Below are 24,727 nucleotides of genomic sequence, written 5' to 3' on the forward strand. Positions count from 1 at the left end.
AAAAGAATCTAGAACTCACATTCTAGATTCTGTGTCTCTGTACAACTTTGGTATTGTAAGTATTTTAGTCATATTTAATTAATTAGTATTTAGTGGTAATTTATCAGATTTAATATACTTTTAGTAAGAAACCATAAACAAAGACAATGCTAGACAATAGAGGAAAGAAACAGTCTTCTTGGACCTCACATCTAGTTATCAAAGCAGACGCAATCACATAGGCCGGCAGTCCCCAACCTTTTTGGCACAGGGACCAGTTTCGTGGAATACAATTTTTCCACAGATGGGGGTAGGGGTGGGGTGGGGTAGTGGTTTTGGGATGACTCAAGTGCATTACTTTATTTCTATTATTATTACATTGTAATATATAATAATTATATAAGTCACCATAATGTAGAATCAGTGGGAGCCCTGAGCTTATTTTCCTGCAACTAGATGATCCCATCTGGGATCTAATCTAATGCCTGATGACAGTGACAGATCATCAGGCATTAGATTCTCATAGGAACACACAGCCTAGGTCCCTGGCATGTTCAGTTCACAATCTAATGCCACCACTGATCTGACAGGAGGTGGAGCTCAGGTGGTAATGCGAGTGGTGAGAAGCAGCTGTAAATACAGATGAAGCTTCACTCATTCACCCACTGCTTACTGCTGTGTGGCCCAGTTCATAACAGGCCATGGACCAGTTATGGCCTGTGGCCTGGGCATTGGGGACCCCTGACTTAGGCAAACTGGTGAATGTTAGAATAAAGTAAAAATCAAGTACCACAAGAGTATGGTGGGAGAAGCACTAAGTAAAACTAGCATAATTTAAGGCTAGGCACGGTAGCTCATGCCTGTAGTCCCAAAAGTTTGGGAGACCAAAGCAGGAGAATCACTTGAGACCAGGTATTCAAAACCAGCCTGGGCAACAGAGCAAGACCCTGTCACTACAAAAAATTTAAAAATTGGCTGGATGTGGTGGCATACACCTGCAGTCCCAGTTACTTGCGAGGCTGACAGGGAGGATCTCTTGAGCACAAGAGTTTGAGGCCGCAGTGAGCTACAACTGCGCCACTGTGCTCTAGCCTGGGTGGCAGAGCAAGACCTTACCTAGTTGTTTTTTTTTTAAAAAAAAAAAAAAAAAAAGGCCAAGCGCAGTGACACACACCTATAATCCCAGACCTTTAGGAGGCCGAGGCAGGCGGATCACTGAGGTCAGGAGTTGGAGACCAGCCTGGCCAACATGGCGAAACCCCGTCTCCACTAAAAATACAAAAATTAGCCAGGCGTGGTGGCATATGCCTGTAATCCCAGCTACTCAGGAGGCTGATGCAGGAGAATTGCTTGAACCCGGGAGGCGGAGGTTGCAGTGAACAGAGACCACACCACTATACTCCACACTCTGAACTGGGCGACAGAGAGAGAATCTGTCTCAAAAAAAAAAAAAAAGAAAGTATAATTTAGAAGGCTTCCTGGACTTGAAAGAATGAACAGGATTTCAATAGACAATACAGAAGGGAAAGGGATTTCAGACTAAGGGAATGACCAAAGCAAAGGGCTCAGTACAAGAGTTCAGAAAACAGTATCGCTAGAATGCAGAATCATGGTAGCACGTGATGAAACTGAAACCAAAGGCAGATGTCAAAATACAGAGATTTGGCCAGGCACAGTGGCTCATAACTGTAATCCCAGCATTTTGGGAGGCCGAGCCAGGCAGATTACTTGAGGTCACGAGTTTGAGACCAGCCTGGCCAACATGGCAAAGTCCCACTTCTAAAAATACAAAAAAAGTTAGCTGGGCATGGTGGTACATGCCTGTAATCCCAGGGTAGCTGAGGCATCAGAATCACTTGAACCTGGGAAGCAGAGGTTACAGTGTCCAGTCTGGAGACTTTGCCTCCATTTAAATAATTTTTTTAAAAAAGTAGAGATTTAACTACCAAGGTGAAAGAAAACACAAATGTGGTGGGGAATCATTAAGAATTTGGGACTAGGGAATGATATCTGATCATTTTAAGACTGAAAATAACAGCAATGTGCAAGGTGAATTAGAGAGGAACTGGCAAAAGCAGAGAGATCAATCAGCATAGTATTGTAGTAGAAAAGTAATTGGCACCTGAGCTAGAAAAGTAACAGGGGCAATAAAGACAGATTTGAGAGAGACTGCAGCAGTAAAATCAAGAGTATGACTAAGAGAGGAGATAAACCTATGGTATTACTGATAACACATTAGTAAAAGCTAATTTTTTTTTAAGATGGAGTCTTGCTCTGTCGCCCAGGTTGGAGTGCAGTGGCACGATTTCAGCTCACTGCAACCTCCACCTCCCAGGTTCAAGCAATTCTCCTGCCTCAGCCACCCAAGTAGCTGGGATTACAGGCACATGCCACAACACCCAGCTAATTTTCTGCATTTTTAGCAGAGATGGGTTTTTGTTTTTTAAGGCTTACTAGGTACCAGGCACTTTACAGACTTTGTTATTTAATTAACTCTCATTTACAATCCTATCAGATTCCAATATTATCCCCATTTTACAGATGAGAAAATTTAGGCATAAAGAAGCTAAGCCGATCAGCCTGGCCAACATGGTGAAACCCTGTCTCTAATAAAAATACAAAAATTAGCCAGGCGTGGTGGCACACACCTGTAGTCCCAGCTACTTGGGAGGCTGAGGCAAGAAAATCAATTGAACCTGGGAGATGGAGGTTGCAGTGAGCTGAAATTGCACCACTACAATCCAGCCGGGACAATAGAGCAACACTCCGTCTCAAAAAAAAAGAAGAAAAAGAAAAAAAAAGCTAAACCAATAATCAATCCATGCTCATCATCACTACTCGCTACATTATACACTACTAACTCAATAATGGGATATGAAAGATAAAGTTGGTTTGCTCATGAGAAGGATACATTCTGTGTTCAGGTATGCTGAGTGTGGGAAAGACACCAACATGGGGAAAACTAGCAGGCAGCTTGGGAAAACAGATTTGTGAATAATTTGTGTGAGATTGTTGGAATCTCTGGGAATGGAACGGTCCATTTGCTAGTTCCTTTGTACAAGATAGTCAAGCTGAGATTGAGTTTCCCACTTGAGAAGAACATGGAGGTAAGTGAGATAGAATCAGAAGGATACAAAAGAAGAGTATTGTGCCCACTTCGGCAGCACATATAGTAAAATTGGAACAATACAGAGAAGATTAGCATGGCCCTTGCACAAGGATGACACGCAAATTCATGAAGTGTTCCATATTTTTTCTTTTAAAAATATATTTTAAAAAAAAGAGCCGGGCGCGGTGGCTCACGCCTGTAATCCCAGCACTTTGGGAGGCAGAGGCGGGTGGATCACCAGGTCAAGAGATCGAGACCATCCTGGTCAACACGGTGAAACCCCGTCTCTACTAAAAAAAAAAAAAAAAAGAGTATTACAAGTTTCTCCTATACAAGGCAGAATAAATGCATGTGACAGGTATTTGGAAATACAATTACTGTCCCAACGAAGCTATATTTATAAGAAAATCATGCCAATTTTTTAGTTGTTCTCATCTAAGGCAGAAACTCATGCCATCTCTTTGAGAACCAATCTCTGTTTCTCAGTATCTTCTATACAGACTTGATGAAGACACATTTAGTATCTTAGCACTTCAAAAATTCTCAATTTTGGGGAGTTCTAACACCCATTCAGTGCTATCTATCATAATTCTCCCACCAGAAATTTTTATATGGAAATTGAATATTAGAACCACTATGCAAAAGTAAATAGTATTCACTGTGTTCACTAAATTCACATAAATTTAGTAAATACTGTTTACTTTTGCATAGTGGCTCTAATATACAAGCAAATACACAAAATTTCAGTATTGTCAAAGGAGCAGAGATATATTCAATAAATGAAGAAAAACATAAGAATAATAAATGGGAGAAAATCACAAATGTATATTAAGCAGAATATAAGAAACTTAAAAGCCACAGAGGCAGAGGTGGCTGGATCAACTGAAGTCTGTAGTGACCTCAAGTGATTCAGCCTGACCAACATGCAGAAACCCCGTCTCTACTAAAAATACAAAATTAGCCGGGCATGGTGGCACATGTTTGTCATCCCAGCTACTCAGGAGGCTGAGGCAGGAGAATCACTTGAATCCAGGAGATGGACATTGCAGGGAGCCAAGATCACACCATTGCACTCCAGCCTTGGCAACAACTACCAGCTTACCCAGGCACAGCAGTTGGGCAAGAGAAAGAAAAGGCATCCAAATTGGAAGAAGAAGTCAAACTATCTCTGTTTTACCAATAATATGATCATATACCTAAAAAACAACAACAACAAAACACTAAAGACTCTTCCAAAAGACACCTATGATAAGTGAATTCCATTAAGTTTCAGGTTATGAAATCAACATACCACAAGTCAGTAGCACTGCTATACACCAACAATGAGCAGCCTGAGAATCAAATCAAGAACTCAATCCCTTTTACAATAGCTGAAAGAAAACAACACAAAAAAAACCTAGGGATATATTTAACCAGTGAAGAAACACTGCTTAAAGAAATCACAGAATGCACAAACAAGTGGAAACACATCCCGTGCTCAGGGACTGGAAGACTCAACATTGTGAAAATGACCTTACTGCCCAAAGCAATCTATAGATTCAATCCAATTCTTAACAAAACATGCACATCAGTTTTCACAGAATTAAAAGCAACAATCCTAAAATTCATATGTAACCAAAAAAGAGCCTGAAAAACCAAAGCAATCATAAACAAAAAGAATAAATCTAAAGGCTTCACATTACCCAATATCAAATTATATTATAAGGCTATAGTAATCAAAACAGTATGGTACAGGTATCTGTCCCCACCTAAATCTCATGTTGAAATGTAATCCTCAATGCTGGAGATGGGCCCTGGTGGGACATGACTGGATCATGAGGGTAGAGTTCTCATGAGTGGTTTAGCACCATACCGACTTGGTACTATACACAGTGATAGAGTTCTCAGGAGATCTGGTCCTTTGAAAGCGTGTAGCACCTCCTCCCTCACTCTTCCTCCTGCTCAGGCCATATGAGGTGCCTGCTCTTCCTTCACCTTCCGCCAAGACTGTCAGTTTCCTGAGGCACCCCAGAAGCAGAAGCCACTATGCTTCCTGTACAGCCTGAAGAACCATGAGCATGTTAAACCTCTTTCTTTATAAATTATAGTCTCAAGTATTTCTTTCTTTCTTTCTTTTTTGAGACAGAGTCTTGCTCTGTCTCCCAGGCTGGAGTACAGTGGGGAAATCTTGGCTCACTGCAACCTCTGCCTCTTAGGTTCAAGCAGTTCTCCTGTCTCAGCCTCTCAAGTAGCTGGGATTACAAGTGCACACCACCATACCCAGCAAATTTTTTATAGAAACTGTTTTTGGTATTTTGGGTACAGACTAGGTTTTACCATGTTAGCCAGGCTGGTCTCAAACTCCTAACTTCAAATGATCCACCCACCTCAGCCTTCGAAAGAGGGATTACAAGTGTGAGCCACTGCACTGGGCCACAAGTGTTTCTTTATAGCAGTTCAAGAGAGGACTAATATACCAATGGAACAGAATAGACAACCCAGAAATAAAGCCAAATATTGATAACCAACTGATCTTTGACAAAGCATACAAAAACATGAAGGAAAGGACACATTCTATTTAATAAATGGTGCTGGGAAAACTGAATAGCCACAAGTAGAAGAATGAAAATAGATCCCTATCTTTTATCACACAGAAAAATCAACTCAAGACTTAAATCTAAGACCTGAAACCACAAAAATTCTAGAAGAAAACCCAGGAAAAACTCTTCTGGACATTGACCTAGGCAAAGCATTTATAACTAAAACCCCAAAAGCAAATGCAACATAAAAATAAATAAATGGGACCCACAGAATGAAGGAAAATATGTGCAAGCAATGCATCCAACAAAGGACTAACACCAGAATCTACAAGAAGCTCAAACCAGCAAAGAAAAAAACAAATAAAAATAATAATCCCATCAAAAAGTGGGCAAATAACATGAACAGACATTTCTTTTTTTTTTTTTTTTTTTTTTGAAGACGGAGTTTCGCTCTTGTTACCCAGGCTGGAGTGCAATGGCACGATCTTGGCTCACCGCAACCTCTGCCTCCTGGGTTCAGGCAATTCTCCTGCCTCAGCCTCCTGAGTAGCTGGGATTACAGGCACACGCCACCATGCCCAGCTGAATTTTTGTATTTTTAGTAGAGACGGGGTTTCACCATGTTGACCAGGATGGTCTCGATCTCTTGACCTCGTGATCCACCCGCCTCGGCCTCCCAAAGTGCTGGGATTACAGGCTTGAGCCACCGCGCCCGGCCATGAACAGACATTTCTCTAAGGAAGATATCCAAATGGCCACAAGCATATGAAAAAATGATCAACATCACCAATCATCAGGAAAATGCAAATTAAAATCACAATGAGTTACTCCAGCCAGAATGGCCATTATTTAAAAAATCCAAAAAAACAATAGATGCTGATGTGTACATAGTGAAAGGGAATGCTTTATTTATTTATTTATTTGAAAAGGGAATGCTTATACACTGCTGGTGTTGAAGAAAATTAGCATAACCTCTGTGGAAAGTAGTATGGAGATTTCTCAAAGAACTAAATGTAGATCTACCAATTCAGTCCAGCAATCCCACCACTGGGTATCTACCCAAAGGAAAATAAGTCATTATATCAAAAAGACCTGCACTTATATGTTAATTGCAGCACAATGCACAACTGCAAGATAGGGAACCAACCTAAGTGCCTGCCAACCAATGAGTAGATAAAGAAAATGTGATACACTAATATATACACCATGGAATACTACTCAGCCATAGAAAATAATGAAGTAATGTCTTCTGCAGCAACTTGGATGGAGCTGGAGGCCATTAGTCTAAGTGAAGTAACTCAGGAATGGAAAACCAAATACCAGTGGTTCTCATTTATAAGTGGGAGCTAAGCTATGGGTACATAAAGGCATACAGACTGGTATAATGGACTTTAGAGACTCAGAAGCAGGGGGGTGGGAAGGCAGTGAGGGATTAAAAAAACTACATACTGGGTACAATGTACAATACTCAGGTGATGGGTGCACCAAGATTTCAGACTTCACTATACAATTCATCCATATAATCAAAACCCACCTGTACCCTTAAAGTTACTGAAATTTTTAAAAAGGGAAATCTAGGCCAGGCGTGGTGGCTCACACCTATAATCCCGCACTTTGGGAGGCCAAGGTGGGTGGGTCAACTGAGGTCAGGAGTTCAAGACCAGTCTGGCCAACATGTTGAAACCTCGTCTCTTTAAAAAAAAGAAAAATCTAAAAAAGAAGAGCATCAACTTAAATCATGATAAATCAGTAAAAATCTTCATAATGTACAAATACAGCTAGGCACAGTGGCTCCCACCTGTAATCTCAGCACTTTAGGAGGCCCAGGCAGGTGGATCACCTGAGGTCAGGAGTTCAAGACCAGCCTGGCTAATGTGGTGAAACCCTGTCTCTACTAAAAATACAAAAATTAGCTGGACATGGTGGCAAGTGCCTGTAATCCCAGCTACCCAGGAGGCTGAGGCAGGAGAATCGCCTCCCAGGAGGTGGAGGTTGCAGTGAGTTGAGATGGTGCCACTGCACTACAGCCTGGGTGACAGAGCAAGACTTTGCCTTAAAAAAAAAAAAAAAAAAATGTACAAATAGCATCCAGTAGAATAGAGGCTTAAAATATAGACAATACTGCACAAACAACAAAATGCAATGAATATTTCAATAACGTTTATTAATTTATTCACTCCATAAATACTGAGTGCCTACTAGATGGCACGCATTGTTTGTAAATGTATCAGCTCATGCCTGTAATCCCAACACTTTGGGAGGCCAAGGCAGGAGGACTGCTTGAGTCCAGGAGTTCAAGACCAGCCTGGGCAACAGAGTAAGACCCTGTCTCTCTTTTTTTTTTGTAAGTATAAATTAAGGGGAAATGGACTATTTTAAACCCTGAATATAACAATAACCATTAAATAGAATAGGTATCAAAATCCATTCTCCATCACTCACATATAGACATACATTCATGTGTGCTGAAGTAAACATTAAGCTATGATTGTAGTACAGAATTTTGCTAAACGTACCCTGTAAAAGCAAATTCTTATCTTCTATAAACTGTTCACAAATACAGGAAGAGAAATAACTCATTTTTATTACTTCCATAATGAGTCAAAGACCATGAAAAAATTTCTATGTACTAGCTTGACTTACCGATATAGATGAAAAGTCCTAAATGATTACTAGAATCCAGTGAAATTATAAAATATGTATTTTTATAATTATAAAGATATAATTACAGACTAGAATTTAACCAAGGATGGTTTAACTTTGCAAATTTATGAACAATTCACTGCAGTAACATAATACAGGGAAAAAGAATATAATCGTCTCATAGTGCCAACAGCTTCTTATTTCCATCTTAGTCAAGATGTTACCTTAGTCCAAGATACCACGATCTCACCTGGATTACCAAATTTGGCTGATTTTTTGGTTCTTTCTGGATCACTTAGCAAAGAGCTAATTAGGACCCAGGCCTCCTGGTTCCTCCCTCCCTCTGGCCAGAGGAGTTTCTCCAAGCACCTTCCTGAAGCCCCACACAGTCTCTAGGTACCAGGGCTCCAGCTCTCAGCAACTCCTGTAAAAAGTCAGTACCCAAACTCACATCTTTTAACCTCACTTATCACACTCAATCCCATAAAGAAGGTTAGGGAAAGGCAGGCAGAATCCTTTCCTGGGGCCCAGTCTAATGGTACATCCACCTGTGCCCCAATCCAAGCATGCCACTCCACAAAACACCAAGAGGAGACCTATATACCTGTTCCTCCTCCTGCCCATGAATTCCAATCCAAATGATGTCAACGACGCTCACCATGAGTCTACTGAGAACAAGTTCTTAAAAACTACTCAAAGCCGGGCACAGTGGTTCATATCTGTAATCCTAGCACTTTTGAGAGTCTGAGGTAGGAGGATCACCTGAGGTCAGGAGTTTGAGACCAGCCTGGCCAACATGGCAAAACCCCATCTCTGCTAAAAATACAAAAATTCGCTGGGCATGGTGGTGCATGCCTGTAATCCCAGCTCCTTGGGAGGCTGCAGCAGAACAATCACTTGAACCTGGGAGGCAGAGGTTGCCGTGAACCAAGATTGCACCACTGCATTCCAGCCTGGGCAACAGAGCAAGATTCCATCTCAAAAAAAAAAAAAAAGAAAAAGAAAAAGAAAAATAGTCGCAGTACGACAAGGTTTTGATCAACATACCACATATACAACAGTAGTCCTATAAGATTATAATACCATATTTTTACTGCACCTTTTCTGTGTTTACATATGTTAAGATACATACTTACTATTATGTTACAAATGTCTAGAGTACTCAGTACAGTAACATGCTGCACAGGTTGATAGCCTACCAGCAATACACTCTACCATATAGCCTAGGTGTGTCGGAGACTCTTATCATCTAGGTTTCTGTTAGGACGTTCACACAACTAAATCAGGCAGTGATGCATTTCTCAGAATGCATCCTGCCATTAACAATGCATGGTTGTACTTACATAAAAGAAAATTTAAATGGCTTTAAGTTGTGACATTTCTTTTTTAAATATTGTAGTGAAACAGTGAAATATACTTAACAAAATTTATAATTTTAAGCATTTTTAAGTATATAATTCAGTGAACATGACTTTCCTTTTTTATAGAGACAATGTCTTGCTCTGTTGCACAGGCTAGTCTCAAACTCCTGGCCTCAAGTGATCTTTTTGCCTCGATCTCCAAAACTGCTGGGATTACAGGTGTGAGCCACCAAGACCAGCTGACTTTTGTTAACACTTTCTCTTTTCTATAATTTTTCATTAATCAGTGTATGTCCCCCCCACCACTGCCTTTTTTTCTTTTTGGAGGTAAAGATCTTCCTCTGTTGACTAGGCTGGACTCAAACTCCTGGTCTCAAGTGATCTTCCTCCCTCAGTCTCCAAAAGTGCTGGGATTACTTACAGACATGAGGCAACAAGACTGGCTGAGGGTTTTTGTTTTTTAGATAGGGTCTCACTCTGTTGCCCAGGCTAGACTGCAGTGGCATGATCACAGCTCACTGCACCCTCAACTTCCCACACTCAAGCAATCCTCCCACCTCAGCCTCCAGAGTAGCTTGGGCCACAGGTATGCACCACCACACCCAGATAATAATAATAATAATATTGTTATTATTATTATTATTATTATTGAGACGGAGTTTTGCTCTTGCTGCCCAGGCTGGAGTGCAATGGTACAATCTTGGTTCACTGCAACCTCCACCTCCCGGCTTCAAGCAATTCTCCTGCCTCAGCCTCCCGAGTAGGTGAGATTACAGGCATGCGCCACCACACCCAGCTAATTTTGTATTTCTCGTACAGACAGGGTTTCACCAAGTTGGCCAGGCTGGTCTTAAGCTCCTGACCTCAGATGATCTGCCCGCCTTGGCCTCCCAAAGTACCGGGATTACAGGCTGAGCCACGACACCCAGCCTCAAATCTAGTAATTTTAAGAGTATCTAATATTCAGTTCTACCTAGGCCTAAGAAGGCCTGAACAATGGTTTATGTCAAGAGCACTTAGTTTGCTATTTAACAGAAAGCACAATGGTAGAGTTTCTTTCCTAAGTGGCTTTTTAATCATGTTCAATTAATAGGAGGAAAGGAATCACTATTATCTGGTTCAACTTTATAAAGAAAATATTCAACTATTTTAAATGTAAATACCCTGATAAAAAATACCATAAATATATGGAAACAAGTTAAGAAACAGTAAATCTAAATACTTAAACTTGGATTTCAACCATCTAGAGATATTAGACACTAAGCTGGATGAGTGCTCTGCATGCAAATGGAGTGGGGGAGGGTTTACGCAAAGAGAGAAAAGAAAAATGCTAACAAAAAGGTTTTTTTTCCCATTTCTTTAACAAATTTAAAACACAGGATTTAAGCTTTCTGAAGAAACTGTATTAAGTTCAACATACAACAAATAAAAGTTGAAAAAAAATAAGTTCCCAGGATTGAAGTTCACAATGCTGCTAACATTTTCACACTACTAGGTATCTCTAGCAGGCATTTGCTGGCTTTGTATACTAAAGCCTGGCAGGAAAGACGTTCTTGTAGCCAGTTTTGAGGCTTGTTCTTTAAGATGTCCTAATTTAAATGCAGTTGTAGACTTCACAAGTATTATGGTTTTAGCGCAAGTCTTTGTTGGCAATATTAGAGCAAAATGATTGGAAAAAGCTTCTGCACTTTCTACTTGACATTCACAGTCTACTTCTCTATAATACCCTAGAGTTTATAAGTTATTACTAACCCTTAGGGGTAGGTGCAGGAGGGTTTCTTTATAATTCCTCTATCTGCATAATCTAGCCTATGTTCCATCAGAAATTTTAGGAGTGAAATTCTCTTATGTAAGCATATAATCCTGCTCTAAATCACACTATTGAATAGTTTTGTGTCCAAAAGCCATAGTTATTAGGTTATTAAAACATATTTTAATTTCTCTAAGTTTATGTAGTTTGCTTTTTTTTTTTGGAGAGACAAAGTCTTGCTGTCTTCAGGCTGGAGCGCAATAGCAGGATCTTGGCTCACTGCAACCTCCGCCTCCCAGGTTCAAGCAATTCTCCTGCCTCAACCTCCCGAGTAGCCGGGATTTCAGGTGCCTGCCATCACGCCTGGCTAATTCTTGTATTTTTAGTAGAGATGGGGTTTTACCATCTTGGTCAGGCTGGTCTTGAACTCGTGACCTCGTGATCCACCCGCCTTGATATCCCAAAGTGCTGGGATTACAGGAGTGAGCCACCATGCCCGGCCTGTAGTTTACTATTTTATATTATGTTTGAAGTGTGGCCTCCAAAGAATCACTTCTGTAATATGAAATGAAACAGTCACCATTCCTTTACATTCAAACAAAACAGAACTGCTCATTAACATTTCGGAAACCTTGGGTAGAGGCAGGCTTATCTTGTCTTTTTTGGGTTGACCATTGTGTGTTTCCAAGGAAGAGAGGCTGGTAAACATAGGTTAATCAGCCTGCCAGGTCCCATGGACAGGCTGTAGCTGCTCACACTGCTGTGTTGCAGGGTTTGGTGGCAACAGGTTCCACCAAAGAGATGAGAGGCCTCATAATTTGCTATCTGTACTTTCTTGGTCTAAAATGTACAGTTTTTCAACAAATATGAAATATTTTAAATTGTTTCTTCAAAAATTTTAAAGTCTCTGGTATTATTACTAGTTACATGGACTTGGGTAACTTATTCTAACTCTCTTGAGCCTCGGTTTCCACAACTCTGAAGAGAAAAATACTGTCCTTACACAAAGGCAAAGGCCAGGTTATTTAGCTCCTCAATGAATACAGAATGCTTGACACAGAGAAAGTGCTCAACTAATGCATATAGTGAGGTAGGTAGTGAGGGAAGAAGGACAGGTTGAGTTTTGAACATATGAGGCACACAGCAAGCACAGGATAAATATTAATTGCATCAGAATTTGGAAATACCCCAAATTAAATTTTAAACTGAGACAACTTCTTTCATCCAAGATGGAATTGCAAGGACTAGATTTACTCTTCCACCTGAAAGAACTAAAAAAAATAGACAAAATATTTAAAATAATTTTTTTGAGACAGTGGCAGGATCTTGGCTCGCTGTAATCTTTGCCTCCCAAGTCCAAACGATTCTCCTGCCTTAGCCTCCTGAGTAGCTGGGATTACAGGCGCACATCTCCACGTAGAGATGTGGTTTTATCATGTTGGCCAGGCTGGTCTCAAACTCCTGGCCTCAACGGATCTACCCACCTCCAGCCTCCTAAAGTGCTGAGATTACAGGCATGAGCTGGTACGCCTGAAATAATTTTCACAAACTGAACACTAGGCAACAGAGGACAGGGAACTCCCCCCTGAAAAAGGATAACAAATAAGGTGAGCCCTATGATTGATCTGCCTGACTGCCTGGAGAGTTCTCATGTCTCAGCACTAGAAAGGGAATATAAAAGAGAGACCATCGGGTCTGTCGTAATTCTGCCGAAGAATTTTGGGCCTGGGGAAGCCAAGGCACCTGGAGTTCAAAGTGCAGAATACAAGAGAGGAGAGAGATGCACAGAGAAAAGCCCAGCTTTGAAGAGCTACAGAGGGGACCTTCTAAGTCTTCAGCTAAACACTGATCAACACAGGAAAATACCCGAAGGTAGGGAAAGAATCACCTGAAAGTAGTAGAGGGAATAATCCCTAGATCTCACACAAGGACAGAAGAGGAAAAAATCATATAATTCAATAGGCATCAGGGAAAATTCATCCTAGATTAAAGGATGCTCTGATCCTGCCTAACAAGAATGAAAAGTATCAAACTATTCCATATAATGTGGCTGTGTCCCAGGACACAGCTCAGGACTATTTATAATACAAAAGAATCCAGCATCGAACAAGGTAAAATTAATGGTATCTGGCATCCACTCAAAAACTACCCAGCAAGGGATGAAGCAGAAAAATATGACTCTTACTGAGGATAAAAATAAACCAATAGAATTAAATCTATGAGTAACAAAGATGACAGAATTAGCAGACAAAAGTCAGGCACAGTGGCTCACATCTAAAATCCCAGCACTTTGGGAGGCTGAGTGAGGTAGGAGGATCACTTGAGCCCAGGAGTTTGAAGACCAGCCTCGGCAACATAATGAGGCTCTATCTCTACAAAAAAAATAAAAAGTCAGCCTGTATGATAGTGTGTGCTTGTATTCTCAGATACTTTGGAAGCTGAGGTGAGAGGATCGATATTTGAACCCAGGAGGTAGAGACTGCAATGAGTCCCGATCACGCCACTGCATTTGAGTCTGGGAAATAAAGGGAGACCCTGTCTCAACTTTAAAAACAAAAAAAAGGAACTGTACCAAAATAACAGCAATATTAGTCACTTTCCCTATAATGTGCCCACAACAAATTTTTTTTTTTTTTTTTTTGAGACCGAGTCTCGCTCTGTCGACAGGGCTGGAGTGCAGTGGCGAAATCTCAGCTCACTGAAACTGCCACTTCCTGGGTTCAAGTGATTCTCCTGTCTCAGCCTCCTGAGTAGCTGGGATTACAGGTGCGCACCACCATGCCCAACTAATTTTTGTATTTTAGTAGAGATGGGGTTGCACCAGGTTGGCCAGGTTGGTCTCAAACTTCTGACTTCAATTGATCTGCCCACCTGCCCACCTTGGCCTCCCAAAGTACTGGGATTACTGGCATGAACCACTGCGCCCGGCCGAGAATTTTGTTTTTTATGGGTAGGTAATATTCCACTGTATAGCTATAACACATTTGGTTCAACTATTCAACTGCTGAACACTTGGGATGCTTCACTTTTTGGCTGTTGTGAAAACTGCTGCTGTGAACATGGATGTACAAATATCTGTTCAAGTCCTTGCTTTCAATTCTTTGGGGCATGTACCTAGAATAATAATTGCTGGATCCTACAGTAATTCTACAGTTCTTTAAAGAACTGCCAAACTGTTTTCCACAGTGGCTCTACCATCTTACATTCCTATCAGCAATGTATGAGGGTTTTATTTTTAAAATAATATCCATCTTGGCTGGGTACAGTGGCTCGTGACTGTAATCCCAGCATTTTGGGAGGCCAAGGCAGGCGGATCACCTGAGGCCAGGAGTTTGAGAACAGCCTGACCAACATGGAGAAACTCCATCTCTACTAAAAATACAAAATCAGCCAGGTGCGGTGGCGCATGCCTATAATCCCAGCTACTCAGGAGGTTGAGGCAGGAGAATCACTTGAAACTGGGAGGCAGAGGTTGTGGTGAGCCGAGATTGCACCATTGCACTCTGTCTCAATCAATCAATAATAAAATAATATCCACCTAACAGGTGTGAAGTGATATGTCACTGTGGTTTTCATTTGCATTTCCCTAATGATTTAATGATGCTGAACATCCTTTCATGAGCTTAGTGGCCAGCTGTATCTCTTCTCTGAAGAAAAAAAAAAAATCTATGCAAAACTTTTGACCATTTTTGAATTGGTGTGTTTTGTTGTTGTGTTGCAGTAGTTCTTTACATATTCTGGATGTTAATCCCTTATAAAATATGTAACTTGTAAATATTTTGACCCATTCTATGTATTGTCTTTTCACTCCCTTAATGTCCTTTAATGAACAAAGTTCTTGATTTTCATGAAGTCTAATTTATCTATCTTCATGCTTTTGGTGTCATACTTAAGAAATCATTGCCTAATCCAACTTTCATGAAAATTTTCACTTAAGTGTCTTCTAAGAATTTTATATTTTAGTTCTTAAATTTAGGTCTTTGATATATTATGAGGTTTTTTTTTCAGGGGGTGGCTCATCCTTCTGCAGGATTTTTAATATGCAACATAAGGAATGAGTCCCACTTCATTCTTTTGAATGAGGTAATTTAGTTTTCCCAGCACCATGTGTTGAAAATACCGTCCTTTCTCCATTGAGAACCTTGTCAAAGAAAGTATCAATTGACCATATGGGTGAGGGTTTATTTCTGGGCTCATAATTCTATTCTACTGGTCTGTATGTCTACCCTTATACCAGTACCACACTATTTTGATTATTGTAGCTTTGCAGTAAAGCTTTGAAATCAGAAGCATGAGCCTTCCAACTTTACTCTTGTTCAAGATTGTTTTTGCTATTTGAGTTCCCTTGAGACTTATTTATGACTTTTAGAATCCACTTGTCAACTTCTGAAAAAAGTGCTACTAGAATTTTGATAGGTACTGCAACGACTGTATATCAATTTGGGGAGTACTGCCATCTTAACAATTCTAAGTTATAATCCATGAACACAGAAAGTCTCTCCATTTATTTGGGTTTTCTTTAGTTTCTTTCAGCAACGTTTTGCAGTTTCCAGGGTACGGGTCTTTTGCCTCCTTAATTTTATCCTAAGTATTTTATTATTTTTCATACTACTGCAAATGGAATTGCATTCTTAATTTTATTTTGGGGTTGTTAATTCCTTATGTATAAAACCACAATTTTTTTGTTTTTTGAGATGAACTCTTGCTCTGTCATCCAAGATGAAGTATGGTGGCGTGATCTCAACACACTACGACCTCTACCTGCTGGGTTTCAAGCAATTCTCCTGCCTCAGCCTCACAAAGAGCTGGGATTACAGTCGCCCGTCACCACACCCAGTTAATTTCTGTGTTTTTAGGACAGACAGGGTTTCTCCATGTTAGCCAGGCTAGTCTTGAACTTCTGACCTCAAGTGATCCAACTGCCTCGACTTCCCAAAGTGCTGGGATTACAGGCGTGAGCCACCATGCCCAGCAACTGACTTCTCTATACTGATCTTGTGTCCTGCAACTTTGCAGAACTCATTTATTGGCTTTAGTGTTTTCTCAGTGGATTCCTTAGGATTTTCTACATACAGAATTATATCCCATGTAAATGGAAAAGGCTATTTTTCCTATCTTTTCTTCAACACAGTACTAGAATTTCCAGCCAGATCAATCAGGCTTCTTATCTTTTTCTTGCCTAATAGCTCTCGCTGGAACTTCTAGTACTATGTTGATGAGATGTGGCAAAAGTAGGCTATCTTGTCTGCTTCATGATCTTAAAGGAAAGCTTTCAGTCTTTCACCATCAAATATTAGCTGCGTTTTCATGTACAGTATAAAATATCATTTTTACTTGAAAGAATGCCGAATAGACTATGGCTACTCAGACGTGCACAAGTGTCAGTGTGTTTCTCCAAAATGAAGTGTCCTGTCACCTGATGATAAACTGGCAGCTTTCATTGTCAATAATGAAATTCAAGCTTTTAAGCAAAATTTCATTTTTCAAACTTCTATCCACAACCATAAGCAACAGCCTTCCCAATACCAAACTTTTCTAATGAGATTCAATTAATGAATTTAATGTTTTATTATAATGATATATCACTATGTGGAAAAATCTCTATAATCTAGTGAATCAATATTTTCCAAGTGACCAATGTATGTTACGAAATCATGCACGAGTAAAAGAATCATTCCAAGTACAAGATAGCATGAATATTAAAGTACTAAATGTTAACTAAAGCAGTTGTACACTGCAACTAACCTTTTAAGAAACTAATACTCGGCTGGGCAAAGTGGTTTACCTCTGTAATCCCCACTTTAGGAGGCTGGGGTGGGCAGATCACTTGAGGTTAGGAGTTTGAGATAAGCCTTGCCAACATGGTGAAACCCCGTCTTTACTAAAAACACAAAAATTAGCCAGGTGTAGTGGCACATGCTTTGCAGTCTCAGCTACTTGGGAGACTGAGGCAGGAGAATCGCTTGAACCCAGGAGGCAGAGGTTTCAGGGAGCTGAGATTGCGCCACTGCACTCCAGCCTGGGTGACAGAGTGACACCTTCTTAAAAAAAAAAAAAAAAAAAAAAAAGGCCAAGGGGGTCGCTCATGCCTGTAATCCCAACCCTTTGGGAGGCCAAGGTGGGCAAATCATGAGGTCAGGAGATCAAGACCATCCTGGCTAACACGGTGAATCCCCGTCTCTACCAAAAATACAAAGAATTAGTTGGGCATGATGGCACATGCCTATAGTCCCAGCTACTCGGGAGGCTGAGGCAGGAGAATTGCTTGAACTCAGGAGGCAGACGTTGCAGTGGGCCGAGATGGAGCCACTGCACTCCAGCCTGAGCAACAGAGTGAGACTCCATCTCAAAAAATAAATAAATAAAAATAAAAAAGAAACTAATACTTGCTCAGTTTTGGTCAAGTATGGATACACCTCCCCCTTTCCAACTATGTATCTGGGTGGCTGAATTTTCTTCATAAACTTCAACCAAAATATCATACTGTAACATATTGAATTCAGCAGATACGAAACTCCAGCTGATTTCTCTTAAACTATGTATTAAAGAGATTTGCAAAAAATGTGAAAGAATGCTTCTGTCTTAGTTTGTCTGGGCTGCTATTAACAAAATATCACAGACTGGCTAATTTATAACCAGTGAGATCTCATCTCTACACCATGCCCAGCTAATTTTTGTACTTTTAGTAGAGATGGGGTTTCACCATGTTGACCAGGCTGGTCTCTTAACTCCTGACCTGGGTGATCCACCTGCCTCGGCCTCCCAAAGTGCTGGGATTACAGGCATGAGCCACTGCACCTGGCCCATTAAAACTTTTTATGTTGGCCAGGCATGGTGGCTCATGCCTGTAATCCCAGCACTTTGGGAGGCCAAGGCGGGCGGATCACCAGGTCAGGACTTCGAGACCAGCCTGGTCAACATGGTGAAACCCCGGTCCCTACTAAAAATACAAAAATTAGCTGGCGTGGTGGTGGGCACCTATAATCCCAGCTACTCAGGAGGCTGAGGTAGGAGAATCACTTGAACCCAGGAGGCAGAGACTGCAGTGAGCCAAGACCGCGCCACTGCACTCCAGACTGGGCAACAGAGGGAGAGACTGTCTCAAAAAAAAAAAAAAACTTTTTACGTTAACATGTGATATAGGCTTATTATTGTTATTTAAGTGTTTGAATGTTAAATATCTAAATTTTTAAAAATCTCTGTTTTAGTATCAAATATGGTAAATATTGATCGATATGACCCATATGTACCAAAGCTCTTTGAGGTCCTCAAAGATTTTTAGAATGTAAAGGGGTCCTCAAACCAAAGGCTGAGAGAAAAACTGCTTTAATAATAATTTTTAAAAAGCTCTAGACAAGCAGGTAAATTATCTGGCTTTAAAAAAACACACACACAAAAACAGAACAGGTTGCGCAAGGTGGCTCATACCTGTAATCCCAGCTTTTTGGGAGGCCAAGGTGGGAGGATCACTTGAGGCCAAGCATTCGAGACCAGCTTGGGCAACAAAGTGAGACCCCCATCTCTACAAAAGATTTAAAAACTAGCCAGGTGTGGTGGTGCGTGCCTGTAATCCCAGCTACCTGGGAGGCTAAGGTGGGTAGGCTGATGATCCTGGAAGAGGCTGCAATAAGAAAGCTCTGATGGTGTCACTGGACTCTAGCCTTGTGCGACAGAGCAAGACCCTGTCTCGTAACAATAAACAGGCCAAGCCAGGTGCAATGGCTCACGCCTATAATCCCAGCACTTTGAGAGGCTGAAGCAGCAGATCACAACAAGGTCAGGAGATCGAGAACAACCTGGCCAACATGGTGAAATCTTGTCTCTACTAAAGGATACAAAAATTAGTTGGGTAGGGAGACTGAGGCAGGAGAACTGCTCAAATTCGGGAGGTGGAGGTTGCAGTGAGCTGAGACCACGCCACCACACTCCTGCCTGGCAACAGAGTGAGATTGCATCTCAAGATAGACAGACAGACAGACAGATAGATAGGGAGGCCAGGCATGCTGGCTCTCACCTATAATCCCAGCACTATGGCAAACTAAAGTGGAACAGATTGCTTGAACTCAGGAATTCCAAGACCAGCCTGGGCAATATGGGCAAATCCCACCTCTACAAAAATATACAAAAAATTAGCCAGGTGTGGTGGCATGCACCTGTTCCAGCTACTCAGGAGGCTGAGGTAGGAGAATCACCTGAGCCCTGGAGATTGAGGCTGCAGTGAGCTAAGATTGCACTACTGCACCCTAGCCTGCAAGGTTGAGGCTGCAGTGAGCTAAGATTGCACTACCTATCTCAAAAAAAATTAATTAATTAAAAATAAAAAACAGCCGGTCTCAGTGGCTCACGACTGTAATCCCAGCACACTCAGAGGCTGAGGCGAGCAGATCAAAAGGTCAGGAGTTCGAGAATAGCCTGGCCAATACGGTGAAACGCTGTCTCTACTGAATATACAACAATTAGCCAGGTATGGTGACAGGTGCCTGTAATCCAAGCTACTCTGAAGGCTGAGGCAGGAGAATCGCTTGAACCCGGGAGGCGGAGATTCCAGTGAGCTGAGATCGTGCCACTGAACTCCAGGCTGGGTGACAGAGCAAGACTCTGTCTCAAAAAAAATAAAAACTTTTTTTGCCGGGCGCGGTGGCTCAAGCCTGTAATCCCAGCATTTTGGGAGGCCGAGGCGGGTGGATCACGAGCTCAAGAGATCGAGACCATCCTGGTCAACATGGTGAAACCCCGTCTCTACTAAAAATACAAAAAATTAGCTGGGCATGGTGGCGCGTGCCTGTAATCCCAGCAACTCAGGAGGCTGGGGCAGGAGAATTGCCTGAACCCGGGAGGCGGAGGTTGCGGTGAGCCGAGGTCGCGCCATTGCACTCCAGCCTGGGTAACGAGCGAAACTCCGTCCCAAAAAAAAAAAAAAAATTTTAAGAATAAAACAATTTAAGAAAATAAAAAACAAACCATACTTGAAGCCTTAATTTACAACCTACCCCTACATTAGAATTTCTAAGAAAACAGTTATCTGATCATCAGGTTTTCATAATTAAAGAAACGATAGTAATTTATGACCTACTGCTCTATAAGCACTATTTTCTTGTACAGGATGATGCTGAGAACTAAATGTGACTATTCACCTTGTCCATTGTAACCCAGTTTTCCAGTCTTTCTAGCTAGAAATTTTGCACTCTCTCTAGCCAGGTTCACTGAGCTCACTGTAATCTAATAATCATATTGCTACAACAAAAGGGAAAGTTTTCAGGGTTGTCCTTGTGAATCCATGATGTTACCTAAGAAATTATCACATTTTTTTCTTCTTGCAGGAGGATCACTTGAGCACAGGAGTTTGAGACCAGCCTGGACAACACAGTGAGATCTCGTCTACACAAAACATTTAAAAACAAGCCAGGCACAGAGGTACATAACCATAGTCACAGCTACTCAGGAGGCTGAGACAAAAAAATTGCTCTAACCTGGGAGGCTGAGGTTGCAATAAGCTGTGATCATACCTCTGCACTCCTGCCTGGGTGACAGGAGACCCTGCCTCCAAAAAAAATTTTTTTGGATCAATTGCATATTCACTGTAGAAAATTTAAACCACCTCTAATTCTAATACCCACTGTTGGTATTTTGGTATCATTCTAAGTATTGTTTTCGTATTTTAAAACACTTTCTACAAAAATGGGATTTTATTAAACATACAATTCTATAGCCCATTTCTTTACTATATATAGTGTGTCATACCATTATTCATCAGAAAAAAAAATAAAAATTTTTTTTGAGAAGGGGTCTCACATCCCTGATCAATTCTTTTTGATAAATTCCTAACAGTAGACCAGGTGCAGTGGCTCATGCCTGTAATCCCAGAACTTTGGGAGGCTGGGGTGGGCAGATCACTTGAGACCAGCCTGGGAAACAGTGAGCCCAATCTCTCTGAAAAAAAAAAAATAATAATCAATTTATATATATATATATCCTACCAGTGGACTTATTAAGCAAAATTCTAAATCTTTTTTTTTTTTTTTTTGAGATGGAGTCTCACTCTGTCATCCAGGCTGGAGTGCAGTGGCACGATCTCGGCTCACTGTAACTTCCACTTCCCAGATTCTAGCAATTCTGCTGCCTCAGCTTCCCAAGTAGCTGGGATTACAGGTGTGTACCATCACACACAGCTAATTTTTTTATTTGTAGTAGAGATGGGGTTTCACTACATTGGTCAGGCTGGTCTCGAACTCCTGACCTCAGGTTATCTGCCCACCTCAGCCTCCCAAAGTGCTGGGATTACACAGATGGGCCACTGCGCCTGGCTGAAAATTCTAAATCTTTTGATATACCCACCACCCCAGAAAGGCTAAACCAATCTCACCCCTAACACAACCTGGTATGGCAAAACTCATGTCCCTGTATCCTCTTTTGGAATAATCCTTATAAAAAGATTTGCCAGAAAAATTAAAAAATAAAGTAAAAAAATAGATTTGTCATTTTTGCTACTTTTGCAAGCCAAAAGAAAAAATTATTTTATGCCTAGCAAACTGTTTTTTTTTTCCCTCCCTTTTCTTTTTTAAAAGAGTCAGGGTCAGAGGCCGAGGTGGGCAGATCATGAGGTCAAGAGATAGAGACCATCCTGGCCAACATGGTGAAACCCCACCTCTACTAAAAAATACAAAAATAATTAGCTGGGTGTGCTAGCACACACCTGTAATCCCAGCTACTCGGGGGGCTGAGGCAGGAGAATTGCTTGAACCTGGGAGGCAGAGGTTGCAGTGAGCCAAGATCACGCCACTACACTCCATCCTGGCAACAGGGCGAGTCTCCGTCCTCCCCCCCCAAAAAAAAGAGTCAGGGCCTCACTCAGTCACCAAGACTACAGGGCAGTGGCTCAAGCGATGCTCCCCATCTCAGCCTCCTCCTGAGAGTAGCTGGGATTTCAGGAATGTGTGCCACCACACCCAGCTAATTATTACTATTATTATTTGTTTTTGTAGAGACGGAGTCTCTCTATGTTGCCAAGGTTGGTTTTTTTTGCAACGGGTCTCACTTTGTCACCCAGGCTGGAGTGCAATGGCGAACTCTTGGCTCACTGCAACCTTTGCCTCCCAGGTTCAAGTGATTCTCCTGCCTCAGCCTCCAGAGTAGCTGGGATTACAGGTGCCAGCCACCACACCCGGCTTATTTTGTATTTTTATAAGAGGGGGGTTTCACCATGTTGGCCAGGCAGGTCTTGAACTCCTGACCTCAGGTGACTCACCTGCCTTGGCCTCCCAAAATGCTGGGATTACAGACAGGTGTGAGCCACCACGCCTAGCCTTCAGGCTGGCCTTAAACTCTTGGCCTCAAGTGATCCTCCTATTTTAGCCTCATAAATCTCTGGGATTATAGGAATAAATTAACATGCCTAGCCCCAAACTATTTCTTTCTTTTTTTTTTTTTTTTTTTTTGAGACGGGGTTTCACCATGTTGGTCAGACTGGTCTCGAACTCCTGACCTCAGGTAATCCACCCACCTCAACCTCCCAAAGTGCTGGGATTACAGGCGTGAGCCATTGCACCCGGCCACCCCAATCTATTTCTTATTTGCCCACTTCTCTTCCTTTTAAATTCCTCCTCCCTAGTCTAATTAATCTAATCTGGCCTGGAGAGTAATAATCTAGCAACCTATCCATCTATTTCCATCATTGCCACAAGACCTCACCTATTTTCCAGACAGCAGCCAATACTATCACTGTAAAATACAACCACTTGAAGTATGTGGATCACAAACTTCACCTGTTTAAAAGTTCAGTGCCCCCCCCCCAAAATAAAAGTACAGTGGCTTCCCATTGTACCATCTATCCAGTTGCTTAAACTGGAAATCTACCCAATCCATTAGCAAGTCCTGGTATGTTAGCTTTAAAATACATCAAATTCTGCCCACTTCTTTCCATCTCTATACCCACCACCTTGGTCCAAGCCATCATTGTCTCTCTCCTGGACTGAAAATCTTTTCCAGGACCCATGTTGCTGTCCTTTCCAAATGCAAGGACATATTTAACCTAAGTGAAAATCTTTTCCCACCAAGCCCAAACTCCTCAACATGAAGATCTAAGCTGCCATTACCCACCACAAAGATTCAGCACACTTATTGAAACCTATTTTCAGGGTGCTAGGAAAGGATTCTAGCTGCACAAACACTTCTGTCCAGTGTGTTAAATACAACTGTTCCACTGGATAATAATATGAAAACTGGAATAAAGTTTATGCTTTGGAAACTAATGGAAAAAGAGAGAATACATGAAAAGAAGGGACTATGTACTATTCAGAAGCAGTGCTTATAATAGACAAAATACTCAATACGAATTTTTTTTTTTTTAAGATGGAGTTTGACTTTTGTTGCCCAGGCTGGAGTGCAATGGCGTGATCTCAGTTCACCACAACCTCTGTCTCCCAGATTCAAGCGACTGTCCTGTCTCAGCCTCCCAAGTAGCTGGGATGACAGGCATGTGCCACCATGCCCGGCTATTTTTGTATTTTTAGTAGAGATGGGGTTTCTCCATGTTGGTCAGGCTGGTCTTGAGCTCCCAACCTCAGGTGATCCACCTGCCTCAACCTCCCAAAGTGCTGGGATTACAGGCGTGAGCCACCACGCCTAACCTCAATACAATTTTTTTAATTTAATGGTTAGCACATGTGCATTTAGTTACTTCTGAATTATTCCAAACTGAATAGTTGAAATTATCAAGATAGCAAATCTTGATAATTTCCTTTTCTCTACCTCTAAAAAGAGAGAATTACATTAGAAAAGCTTAATCTTACTTGCACAATGAATACAAGCCAGTTTTTAAAATTAACTGCACTCTGTAATCCCATTCCGCTTCTACTGCAACTTCCTGTAAACAAATGAAAACAGGTGCAAAACCCAGAAAGATCAAAGACAAAACAGAGGCTTCTTTTTTTTTTTTTGAGACAGAGTCTTGTTCTGTTGCCAGGCTGGAGTGCAGTGGCGAAAGCTTAGCTCACTGCAACCTCCGCCTCCCAGGTTCAAGCGATGCTCCTGCCTCAGTCTCCCAAGTAGCTGGGACTACAGGCATGCACCACAATGCCCAGCTAATTTTTGTATTGTTTAGTAGAGACGGGGTTTCACCATGTTGGCCAGGATGGTCTCTATCTCTTGACCCCATGGTCCGACCACCTCAGCCTCCCAAAGTGCTGGAATTACAGGCATGAGCCACCACGCCCAGCCACTTAATTCATTTTTTATAAGGTCTAAGAAAAATGAGGGCAAATTTATCTTTGGAGAACTTAAATCACCTAATAACTCTAAAATAAAATAATGAAGCAACTATGATAGATACAATTATGTACACTCTTTTTTTTTTTTTTTTTTTTTGAGA

At 41.4% G+C, this 24,727-nt stretch overlaps 1 protein-coding gene and 1 non-coding gene across 6 annotated transcripts in view; one reads left to right on the forward strand and one right to left on the reverse strand.

Moving 5' to 3' along the window:
* CBL (Cbl proto-oncogene) overlaps nt 1–24,727 on the reverse strand; it is a 108,882-nt gene that overhangs the window by 57,900 nt on the left and 26,255 nt on the right. The window lies entirely within an intron of this gene.
* On the forward strand, nt 3,128–3,234 carry LOC116556490. Its single transcript, XR_004271034.1, has one exon. It is a non-coding gene; the product is annotated as a U6 spliceosomal RNA (small nuclear RNA).

This window comes from Sapajus apella, unplaced genomic scaffold, assembly GCF_009761245.1.
Source record: "Sapajus apella isolate SASKATOON/1434 unplaced genomic scaffold, GSC_monkey_1.0 scaffold16, whole genome shotgun sequence".
Classification (NCBI taxonomy): Eukaryota; Metazoa; Chordata; class Mammalia; order Primates; family Cebidae; genus Sapajus; species Sapajus apella.